General features: G+C 50.2%; 1 long non-coding RNA gene across 1 annotated transcript; it reads left to right on the forward strand.

Moving 5' to 3' along the window:
- Positions 1–5,022: 5,022 nt before the first annotated feature.
- LOC105725961 (uncharacterized) lies at positions 5,023–9,243 on the forward strand. Its single transcript, XR_001109411.3, has 3 exons — positions 5,023–5,063; positions 5,205–5,291; positions 9,166–9,243. It is a non-coding gene; the product is annotated as an uncharacterized LOC105725961 (long non-coding RNA).
- The last annotated feature ends 2,415 nt before the right edge of the window (positions 9,244–11,658 follow it).

Below are 11,658 nucleotides of genomic sequence, written 5' to 3' on the forward strand. Positions count from 1 at the left end.
TGACATCACTGAGCTGTCACACTGACACGGCAGGTGAGCCCGTCCGCTCGGGCTGAAGCGTGTCCACCTAGAGAAGAGGGTCCCGAAAAGACTCTGACACAGGGGCCTGGATGCTGGAAAGAGGGGACGCAGGGACCTCATTGCTGGAAAGATTTCTTTCTGTTTGTTGTTATCATTGTTGTTAGAGCGTTAGATCCCTTCCGATTTGAATAGCCTATGAGTAGACAGCCGCATCTGACAGAGAACACAGACTCTGAGGTCAGACAGGGAGGGTCTAGGGCCTGGTTCTGGAACTTATGAGCTGCTTTGACTGGGGACCTGCCTAAACACGCTGGACCTCCATTTGTTCACCCGTAAAGAAGAAGAATCTCTACTCTTAGGGGGAAATTATGTGCCCCCAAATTCCTATATTGAAGTTCTAACCCCCAGGACCTCAGAATGCGAGTCTATTTAGAGATAAGGTATTTACAGAGACAGCCAAGTGAAAATGATATCATTAGATTGAGTCCTACTTCAATATAACTGGTATCCTTATAAAAAGGGGAAGTTTAGGCACAGAGAGACACACACAGAGGGAAAGCATTGCGGGGACAGCGAGAAGATGCCGCACAACTGGGGTGGTGCAGCCCCAGCCAGGCTCAGCCGGGGTCCCGGCAAGTGCCAGGAGCCGGAGGCAGCAAGGGGCATTCTGCCCTGGAGCCTTTGCAGAGGGCGCATCCCTGCCCACACTTCGATTTCAGAGTTGTAGCGTCCAGAACTTTGGGTGAACACAGTTTGGTTGTTGTGTGCCACATGATTTGTGGTGCTTTGCTATGACAGCCCCAGTCGCACACACACACAGACACACACACACACACACACACACACACATCCCTCACGGTGCTGTCGTGAGGTGCCTGGACCCTGCCGTGTGCTGTTGTGAGGCGTGATGACCTCGCTGTGTGCTGTCGTGAGGTGCCTGGACCCCGCCGTGTGCTGTCGTGAGGTGCCTGGACCACGCCGTGTGCTGTAGTGAGGTGCCTGGACCCCGCCGTGTGCTGTCGTGAGGTGTGGTGACCTCGCTGTGTGCTGTCATGAGGTGCCTGGACCCTGCCGTGTGCTGTTGTGAGATGCCTGGACCCTGCCGTGTGCTGTCGTGAGGTGCCTGGACCCCGCTGTGTGCTGTTGTGAGGTGCCTGGACCCCGCTGTGTGCTGTTGTGAGGTGCCTGGACCCCGCTGTGTGCCTGGGGAGCTCCTAGCTCCCGGTGTCCTTTCCTCACTGACTCTGGAGTTCTTCCAAAAGCCAAGTGCTAAACAGTGATGAAGAGGACAGGCTCTGTGAGAGTGTAACGGAGGCATTTTTAAATGTGGAAAATATACAGCCCTTCTCTGCACTGAGGGCACATAAGCAGCAGCAGTTTAGTCTGCAAGGATATCTTTTAACTGCACATTTCCACTGTAGACAAATTTTTGTCATCATAACAAGTAAAAGTCATTTGGTTTAGATTAGCATAAAAATAAAAATACAGTATTAACAAAATTGTCCTAGGACTTTAGCCTCCTAAGAATACTAATACTATAAGTTCACATTTGAGACACAAAACACTGGACTAAACGTTTTCTGCTTCAACCGAGCAGAGACGGGAGGAAGAACGGATGCAGGCCTAAAGGAAAGGAAGGTGATGAGGACAAAATTGCTCACGGAGAACAGAAGCGGAACAACGGGAAACCCAACTCTTGTTGAAGTGCAAAGGTGAACAGTGAGAGAAAACGTGACCAGCTCCAGACGCTGAGACCACAGAACTGGTTAGGCTAGCAGGGCCCGGGCCGGGCAGGCAGGAGCCTCTCATTTCACAGTCTCAATTCCAGGTCTTCTCTGCTCTTTTCTCCAGCTAGCTCTAGCCAGGGCTGACCTCCATGGCTGGCACATGAAACATCTTTTCCCGCTGGATCCAGCGGGGGTCAGATCAGGGCAGGTGCCACAAAGAGATCAGAGATGCGAGCTAAGGAGGGAAGTGAGCTCTGGTCCAGATGCTCTAGTGGGTGGTGCTCCCCATGGAAGGCCCAAGTGGAGACGGACCAACCGCTCCAGATGCTCTAGTGGGACAGCTTAACCTCCTTCACTGGAAACCGTTGCACCAAGGTGTTCCAGGTAGTGAACTGCTAGCAAGCCCAGAAAATGGAAAGTCACCCATTTGGAGCAAATGTGCACGTTACTTGATTGTAGTGCTGAACACCTGTTTTACTCAATCTGCATATGAACTTCTGCACTTCTGTCTTGCCCTGGGCCCCTTAGAATAAACCTAATTTAATTATCAAATTGCATGGAAAGAAAGAAGACATCTAAAAAGTTGTTTATTCTTCTATTACAAGTTGTGCTTCTTAGTCAAAGTAGTACAGGTTCTTCTCTATCTTTTTCTTAACCCATTGGAGAGATTCTGCAATGCAGGTGTAGCTTTGAAAGCCAGGAAAACTCTTCTGCAAATGGTGGAGAAGAGCTGGCTATTAGCTGTTTGCATATCTCCGTAACTGCAAGCTGAGGCGGGTGACAAAGAGCAGATATTTCCTAGGAGAAGCTCAGCAGCTGTGAGGAGCAGACCCTCCACCCCTCCGCTCACCTTCCCCCATTACTTACCAATGTTGCATCTAAACCAACCATGCGATTTCGAGTTCTGAAGATGTCTGCTCCTTCCGTCTGCTTTATTATTATTATTTTGGCTCTTACTGGAAAGTTGGGTCCTTGCCTGCGTCCTGCCACTCAAAGGGTTTTGTAGAAATAATTCTTTTTTCCTAAGAATGAAATGAAACCATCTGGAGTGCTGTCTCCTGCCTCTCCTGGTAATGGCCTCTGCTGAGTGAACAAGGTGCCTTCTGGCTGAGACCAGGCATGAGCACAGCACACACTTCCTTGAGTAAAATCTCCTGAGATGAAAATTACTGCGTGATCCCCTCCAGGCCAGTCAGCAGTGAGGCCAAGACCCAAGCTGGGAGCTACAGCCTCTAGGCCCCAGCTGCCAGGCACCTCCCAGGCCGTGCTGAACTTGGAATTGGCCCCCACCCTCATGAAGCTCTCTGGAGGCTGCCCGGTAATGGCCTCTGCTGAGTGACCAAGGTGACTTCTGGCTGAGACCAGGCATGAGGGAAGCACATGCTTCTTTGACAGCATCACCTGAGATGAAAATCACTAAGTGTTCCCCTCTGGGCCAGTCAGCAGTGAGGCCGAGATCCAAGCTGGGAGCTGTAGCCTCTAGGCCTCAGCTGCCAGGCACCTCCCAGGCCATGCTGAGTTCAGAGTTGGCCCCCATCCTCACGGAGCTCTCTGAAGATCTCTGTGATAGTGAGAGCTCCAGGGGCTGTGTTGGCACCTACAGGGTTAGCTCTGGAGCTGTGGCATCACCCTCAGGGGACAGTCCTGTCCTTGCCCTTTCACACATTGTGAATTGAGTCCAGAGAAACGAAGCACCCAGGGCCATGGGCTGGCTCCAGCCTAGTCCCCTGCACTCCTGCGTGCTCCCCACTGTCAGGAGGGCCAGGACCCGGCTGGGCTCTGGGCAGCCACCGGAACCCTCCCATGAGGGAGACAGCCATTCGGGTGCGAGCCCCTGCAGGAAGGCAGCAGCCACCTGGGCAGCCATCCTGAAGGGATCAGTGCAGGAGGGAGGCTCCCCAGGGCCAGGTGCCTCCACCCTGACCTGGCCCTGGGAGTCTGGTCCCCCGCAGCCCAGAGCCGCTGGTGTGGGGTCAGTGCTGCTCCTGGTGCAGCATGGCATGACTGCTGCTTGATTAAAGGAAACGTTTCTTTTCGAATCAAATCATACTATATAAACCCCAAATTGTCCCAAGCCTGCCACACATGCAGTCACTTTCCCCCAGAGAGCCGGAGCCTCAGCCTGGGGCTGAGACCACCCTGGGCTTTTAGCAGCTCCAGAGCCTTGGTGGGGAGGATCAGCGCCTGTGTGTGGAGTGGAGGCCTCCGTGAAGTGGGGGCACAGCTGTGGGAAAGCCTGGCTCCCCGCTGCTCTCCACAACCACCCTTTTCCAGCCCTGCAGGATTTAAACGAACAAAAGCAAACACAGCCATTCGGGTCAGCACTTTTTCTCCCTCTCCCTTAATATTTCTTCTTTGTTTACACTCAGTATAAGCTGACTGTGGATCGTGATTGGAAAGTCGAGATTGAAAAAGCTGCTTCCAGTGCACCTGGTGTCCTGGGGTGAAACTGGAAGGGGGTGAGACCCCAGGGGATGCCTTCCCAAATAAGAAATGAACAGTGGCTGAAAACCAAATGCGTGCTTAACAGAGAAGCCCAGAGCTTCCTCTCCCCTGTTTAAAATGACACTGCACACATCTGTCATCTAAACAAAATTGACACATCAAATACTAATATAATCACTTGAGCCTGTCAAGAATAAACACCAGAAAGAGATGCTGGCTCCCCTTTGGTGCGGGGACCTCTTCCTTTCCTGGCTGGGAGGCCCCAGTCCCATGGAAGGTTTACTCCTAATGGAAGCCTCATTTTCAAAGCTCTGAGGTTGGTGAAGGCACAGCAGGAGGATGATCTTTCTGTCAAAGTCTCATGCCCAAGGAGACTAGTTTTTCTCAGGAAATAGAGTAATTTACATATTTATAAGATGTACTGAGAAATTATATTTTCTCACTTGGTGCAAGAACGGTGGTGCTGGACACGGACACAGGCCGGTCCCTGGGTTGCAGGCTCCAGGCTCCCTCTACCCCAAAGCCACAGTGTCAGGAGGAGGACGGTGAGTTCAGGTATGGAAGAGATGGGACCGAGGGTTCCCAGGGGCTCCAACCTCGCCCGAGTCACAGGCACAGGTTCCCTGGAGTGAGACCAGGGACTGGGGCCACAGGATGGATGAGATCACGCTCGGGGAGGCAGTAGGAGGAGAGGTCTGCGCAGCCCGGCTGGGAGGCGGGGCTGAGAGAGGAAGAGGAGGGGGAATTCGGGCCCAGCTCTGAAGTAGGAGGACGGTCCTGGTTCTGACGCTCTCATGCAAGTCCAGTCCAGACGTAAAGAAGAGGAGGAGGGATGGAGGAATATTTCAGACATGGAATTGATGAGGTTTGGTAAGAAGTGTTTATTGGATTATATCATTGTATATTGATGCTTAGCAATTTACAAAGGCATGGATCACTCTAGTCCCCTGTAAGTTTCTTCCTCTCTCCCTCTCCCTCCCCACCAGTGAAATGGATGTTGTGTTTCTACAGGAGCGTTGTAAGGAACAGAAAGTGGCCTGTACTGATGGATGGGAGAGGAGGAGGAAGCGGCCGCCGTCACCCTGTATTTCCCGAAAGGTGAGTGTGATGAGCCTCAGCTCAAGCTGCTCGGTCTCTCCCGCAGCAGCTGTTTATACCTTGGGACTGTCTACTCCGGGAGTTGTAATTATGAATGGAGCTCGTAATTTACGGTCACCAGAGGTGACCACAGAGTTTGCTCCTCGTCTGTTCGGGAGCCCTCCTCTGTCCCAGCGCTCGGTGTGGGCAGCCACGCAGCACCAGGCCTCCCACAGACTCACTGTGCAGTCTGACCGTGGTCACAGCCTCGGGGGCTCCTGCACAGGGGGTCCCAACTGCTTGTAGCGGAGCCCAGTCGCAAACAGGTATTTCTCCTCCTGCCTCATCACAATCCCGGGGCAGCCTCAAGCGTGTGCATTTTGAACAAAGCCGTGGGGACATTTAGACATCCCGGACTTTGAGAATCTGCTGACAACATCAGGAGCTGGTTTGGAGCTCCGACTTCATGTCACCTCAGCCACCGTGTCTCCACTGCCGACGGCAGCAAAGAAGACAAGTATCAGAAAGACGTGCTGAGGAGGAAGAGAAGAGGGATGGAGAGAGGAGTGAAGCACACACGCAAAGGCCTTCGAGGTGGCCAGAAACGGAGTCGGAGGGAAATGGCCCGGTCCCTGCTGAGGGCAGGGAGTTCGGATGGTCACCCCATTGGTCTGTCTCGGAGGGATATGAGAGAAAACACCGCAGAATACTGTGAAATCGCCTCCAGCCTTGGTCAGATCTGAAGAGATCATTTTATGGTGATTTCAGAGTTTTAAAAAAAGACAAGCTAAATCTGTATTCCCCAAAGAAGCTGAAGGCCGCTCAGCAATGCCACGTGGTGCCCTGCACCCCACAGCTGTGCACCAGGACGCAGAGAGAGAGCAGGGCACAGGGAGACCTCAGCCCCCGCCCTTAGAGCAAAAGGCATTTTTCTTCAGCAAACATCACCCGGGCCGAGAGGGGTGCCGGAGGGGTGCTCCTGGAAGTGGAAGTGGACGTCTCCGGGCGCCTGGGGAGACTGCTGGTGTCTGCCTCGGGCATGGGTCACTCAGGTGCGGGCTCCTCGGTCCCAGAAGGAGGAAGGGACTTGCCTGTGGCCCTCCCGGAATGCCGGCCCAGGAGGAGTGTTTCTGTTACACGCGGTGTCCACAAGGAAGCCAGGGAGCCCCGCTGTGCCCGGGGAACGACCTCCCCGAGAGAAACCGTTGCCTTCTCGTTCTTCAGAGCCGGGCTCTGCTGGGCGCACAGAGCTGGCTGCTCATGGCTGCTCACGGCCCAGAGCTGCTGTGTCCACTTCTGGGTCTCGGGCACCTAATTCAGTGTCTGTCCAGCCCCGACTTCACCGATCCCAAGTGATCAGCTTAATTCTTAGCTTCGTCCTCGCTGTGGAACCTGGGATTCATCTGTGCTTTCTGAGGGACTTAATGTTTAGTGAAAATTATGAACTTGCTATATTTATTTTACACATGTTTCTTGAGAAAGAGGAGAGATTTTAAGGTTTCTGTTTTGCAGATTTGAAGACAAAGAAGCCAGGTCACGTTTTGCTGAAGTCACGTGGCCGGCCATCCTAACCCATCCGTGGCCAAGCTAGCCATCAGCAGAGCTTCCCAGCAGCTGTGGGCAAACACACATGTGCAAGAGAGGCCTGCGTTTTACAGTTCAGCATCCGTGGTGACCATGAGAAACGCTTGCTCTGACTTTGGTCTCAGCACTAAGTGGGAGACAGTCACTCAAAGGCCAGGGCTCCCTGTGCACTGCAGGCCTCAGGACGTCAGTAAGAAAGGCAGTAGGAAAACCTGGCCCCATGGCGTGCACCTGTGGCCTTGTGGTCCCTGCACTTGACCAGGCCGAGGCGGGAGGACTGCTTGAGGCCAGGGGTTTGAGGCTGCAGTGAGCTATGATCGTGCCAGTGCACTCCAGCCTGGGCAATGTAGCAAGATCCCATCTCCAAAAAAAAGGAGACATTGTCTCAGTTTCGCCTGCTTCACTGGGGCGAGGAAGAGAGAGGTGAGAGGGCGGGTATTGAACAGCCAACCCTACTGAAAAGGAATTCCACATGTCAAATAAACACAAATTCTGCACTACAACAAATATTTCCAGTTTTTCATTCAAGAAATCTTTTGATTGAACATTAGATGCCACATCACAAATAGTGATATTATTAGATATTTTTTCCCATCTGAAATGTTCTCAAACGGAACATATTTTATTCAACCAAATGAGAAAAATCTGGATACTCAAATTAATGTAAGTACAACAACTATCTCTGACTTCACAATTTGAAAGTGATGAAAGCATCCTGAGGGTCACTCTGGGTTCAGGGTGTGGGAAGGATTTTCCTAGACGGGAAAAGAAGAGGGGAGAGCTTTCCTCCCCTCCCCCAATCTCCTAGCGGGTGTTGACGTCTGAGTTAGCTCCCCAGAGGACAGCCCTGGAGGCTGGGAGTCCCGGTGGAGGTGTCTGCAGGCTCCGATCCCTCAGGAGCCTTGAGAGGCTCCTCCCCCCTCGCTCAGCGGCTGGGACCCCAGTGATTTCTGGCTCATGGCTCCTCCTCCGGCAGCTGCCTCATCCCTGTGTGTCTCTGCCTTCTGCTCTTCTGATGGGGACACCAGTCCTCTTGGGTTAGGGCCCACCCTAATGACCTCATCTTAACCTGGTGACCTGGGCAAAGATTTCATCATGACCTGTTTCCAAAGGTCACATTCACAGGTGGGAGCGAGGCGGTGTGAGGGCTTCAGAGGGTCTTGTCCGAGACACAGTTCGAGCCGTCACATGCCTCCTGAGCTATAACACGTCCCCCCCACCCCGAGCTCCCCGCTGCCTCTGTTTATTCCCAGCTGCCTCCACCACTGGCCCAGGGAGTTCCATTGTGTAGGAAAAGCCAGGGTCTCCACTTACCCTGAGCTACTGTGGGGGTCTTTTAAAAAAACTGCCCTTCAGGTGTAGCCCTGGCCAGTGATGAAGAATGACCCCTGGACAATGTGAGTGGCCTCTGAGGGCAGGAGAGGCTCCCGGGCCCCTCCCTGGGCACCGCACCTCGATGGCTCCCCTCACACCCATCACACGGCGGGGGATACTTGGCTGGAACCTCCCAGTTCAGAGGCTCTGAGATCCCAGAGCCCACCCCTGATTTTGGCAACTTTCAGCCTCTTCTTCCTGACTCTGGTTCCCCTGGGTGGCCACAGCCTCTCCAGTGTACCCCAGACCTCCCAGACCCAAGTGCAGAACTCAGACCTCTTCCCATCTGCACCACAGAGAACGTCCCCTCAAACCTTCGGCGTGCCAGGTGAAGGGTCTCAGGGCCTGCGAGGTTTCGGGAAGCAGTCATGCTCAGAACCGCATGACCCCTGCCTTCCCCAGGCTCCCTGGCCTTCCTCCTCCTCCTCCTCCTCCTGTCATGCAGGGCCTCTCACTTCACTCCCCACCCCAGCCCTGTCTCCCCCTTTCCTCACATGGCGTTTCCTCAGTCTCAGAACCCCCAAGCCTCCTCCTCCCACCAACACATGGACCAGTGTGCTTGTTCAGAGCACACCTCACATCCAAAGTGAAATCTGGGGGTCCCACTGCCCTCTGCTGCAGGAGGAAAGGCTCTGAGTCACACGCAGAAGTGAAAAGACACACGTGGGGGGACGATGCTGCCAGTTCATGCTCTTCAGGATAACACGTGACCATCAAACCTAAGCGAGCACGTGGGAGCAGAAAGAATGGGGAGGTGGAGAGCTCGGAGAGAACCCAGGCTTTTGAATACAAAGCGGGATGGAGAGAGGATGGACGTTCAAGTGGGTAAAAAGCTTAGTGGGAAGCGGTGCAAATATTCACAGTTCCAAAGCATTCCCAATGAACTGTTTATTATTCTAATAAAACATTATTTGTCTTAACCTCAAATATTTTCCAGTTCAACCTACATTCCACAGAAGACCAGAAGCAAAATGGAGGGTGCTGAATTATGAGCCTGCTTTAGAAACAAAAAGAAAACGTAAGCGTATTTTTCCATTTTAAAATGTTGGATGACTAGGAATGAAATGATCAACAGGTCAAAGGAGCAAATTTCTTGAAAACTCCAAGTCATTGTAATAGGTGGGAGGTTTTAATTGTTGACAGCTCACAAAGCCCCACGTCAGTCCCTCAGGGGTCACAGAAGCAGCAGGGACCCTCTCAGATCCCGGGCCAGCAAGACACTTTCTAAACTGTGCAATTCTGATGAGTGAAACTGCATTTCTGTGAATCATTCTAACGTTTTTTTCACTTTAGACTCCCAGATAATCTCAGTGCCTTTATTAGTGTTTCTGCCAATTTAAAAGGTAGCAATGCAACTCACAAAACCTATCAATGCACCCTGTGAAACTGGCTGACCGTGCTGGGGGCCGCCACAGCACCTGCTATGGAGGCCAGCCGGGCACTCCTCCTGCCACGGACAGAACTGCAGATGGAACTCTGCCACCGTGAAGAAGGACTGCAGCTTTTCACACTTCCAAGAACTAGGGGAAAAGTCAAGAGGACCCATCAGACCACATGATCCAGCATTCCCCGTGCTGGGTATACAACCCCAGAAAGCAATCAGCAGAGCGAAGCGATCTCTGCACTCCTGTGTCTGTGACAGCACTGTTCACAGCAGCCAGGATCTGGAAGCAACCTGAATGTCCTCCACCACATGAATGAATAGCGGAAAGGTGGCCCATATACACAGTGGAGTACTATTCAGCCATGAACAGAATGAGATCCTGCCACTGGCAGCAACATGGATGGAACTGGAGATCACGATGTCAAGTGAAATGAGCCAGGCACAGACAGACCTCACATGTTCTCACTTCTCTGTGGAAGCTAAAAATTGAAACAATTGAACCATGTAGATAAAGAGTAGAGGGATGATTACCAGAGGCTGGGAAGGCTATGGGGAGTTGGGTGAGGCAGAGATGGTTCATGACTATGAAAAATATTTAGAAAGAGCTAATAAGTTTTAGTATTTGATTACATAACAAGGTGTAGTCAATCACGATTTAACTGTACATTTTGAAATAACTAAAAGGGTATAATTGGATTGTTTAACACAAAGGATACGTGCTTGAGGTGATGGATACCCCATTCACCATGATATGATTATCACACATTGCAAGCCCATATCAACATATTTCATGAACCCATTAAATACGTGCACCTACTATGTACCCACAAAAAGTAAAAATTAAAGAAGATGACAAAGCTAATAATGTTCTGATTCAAAGCCTGATTAAAATTGCTTTTTAGTAACAAATGTATGTCTGTAATAATTTTTGATGAATTAGTAATCCTGTAAAAAATAGACAAATGTATTTAATACTTTGGTCTCCTGATGAGAATTTCAGTGATTGCGTGACACCTTTAGACGTGAACAAAATGGTTCCACCGAGAAAGTTGCAATGACCCTTTGCAGCTACGAACACCTTTGCAGAAAACGTAACCACCATTCAAAGCCAATGCAGTGCTTCTGAGTACCAGCTCTAGAGTGCTGAAGATTACTTCATATTCCAGGAGGACAGGAATGGGTTGTGTTTTTAAATTGTTGAGTCACATTATCAAAGTACATATATTTAGTCTTCTTTTTTTTCAAAGAATACAACGTAATAATATATGTATCTAATAGTAAGTAATAATATATGTATCTTGATAGCTAGAAAAATTATTTTAGTGTTCAAGAGATGGTAGATAATAACAGTTTATTAAATTTGAGATGTCACAGACACAAAATTTTCTAATTTGAAGACGAACATATGGTTGCAAAGATTATGTGTTTCTTGAGTTGCCAGGTAAGCATTTTAAAGAAATTCACCCCAATCCACTGACGTCATTGTTTCATTAGAAAGAACAAAAGCCTGAAAGCAGCAAGGAGACATTCCAAGTGTCCGTAATAATCTCTCACGTTGGGTCAAGTCTAAAGTTCGCTCTTCTTCACTTCATTTTGCCACAGACCAACTAGGATGCGATCGTGTATTTGTTCAAGTCAGCGAATTTGAATGTGGGATCTTGATTGTGAATTCTGGCCCTGCCATTTATTAGCTGAAATGAACAAGGGCATGTTACTGAATAAACATGAGTTTCATTTTGCCTCACAGACTTGTTCTTAAAATTAGCTGAAGCAATGTATGCCAATGTCATCAGCACATAGTAGGTCTTCAGAAGATGTCATTTCCCCTCCTCACTCTTCGTTATTGAGGGGGAAATGAACTATGTAGTCCAGGACCCTTAGGTAAATGCCGTAGAGTGATTCACTTCATCTTCACACTATATTTTGTTGTCTCAAAAAACTCTATGAGATTAAAAAGCTTTTTTTGAACAATAAAATGCTCCTTTTATATTAGAAAATAAAGAATTTTCTATTTTAAAATTATTTTTTTAATTTTTCTGTTTTATT

Source organism: Aotus nancymaae, unplaced genomic scaffold (genome assembly GCF_030222135.1).
Source record: "Aotus nancymaae isolate 86718 unplaced genomic scaffold, 86718_ANA_hifiasm-v0.15.2.pri h1tg000034l, whole genome shotgun sequence".
In the NCBI taxonomy this organism is placed as follows: Eukaryota; Metazoa; Chordata; class Mammalia; order Primates; family Aotidae; genus Aotus; species Aotus nancymaae.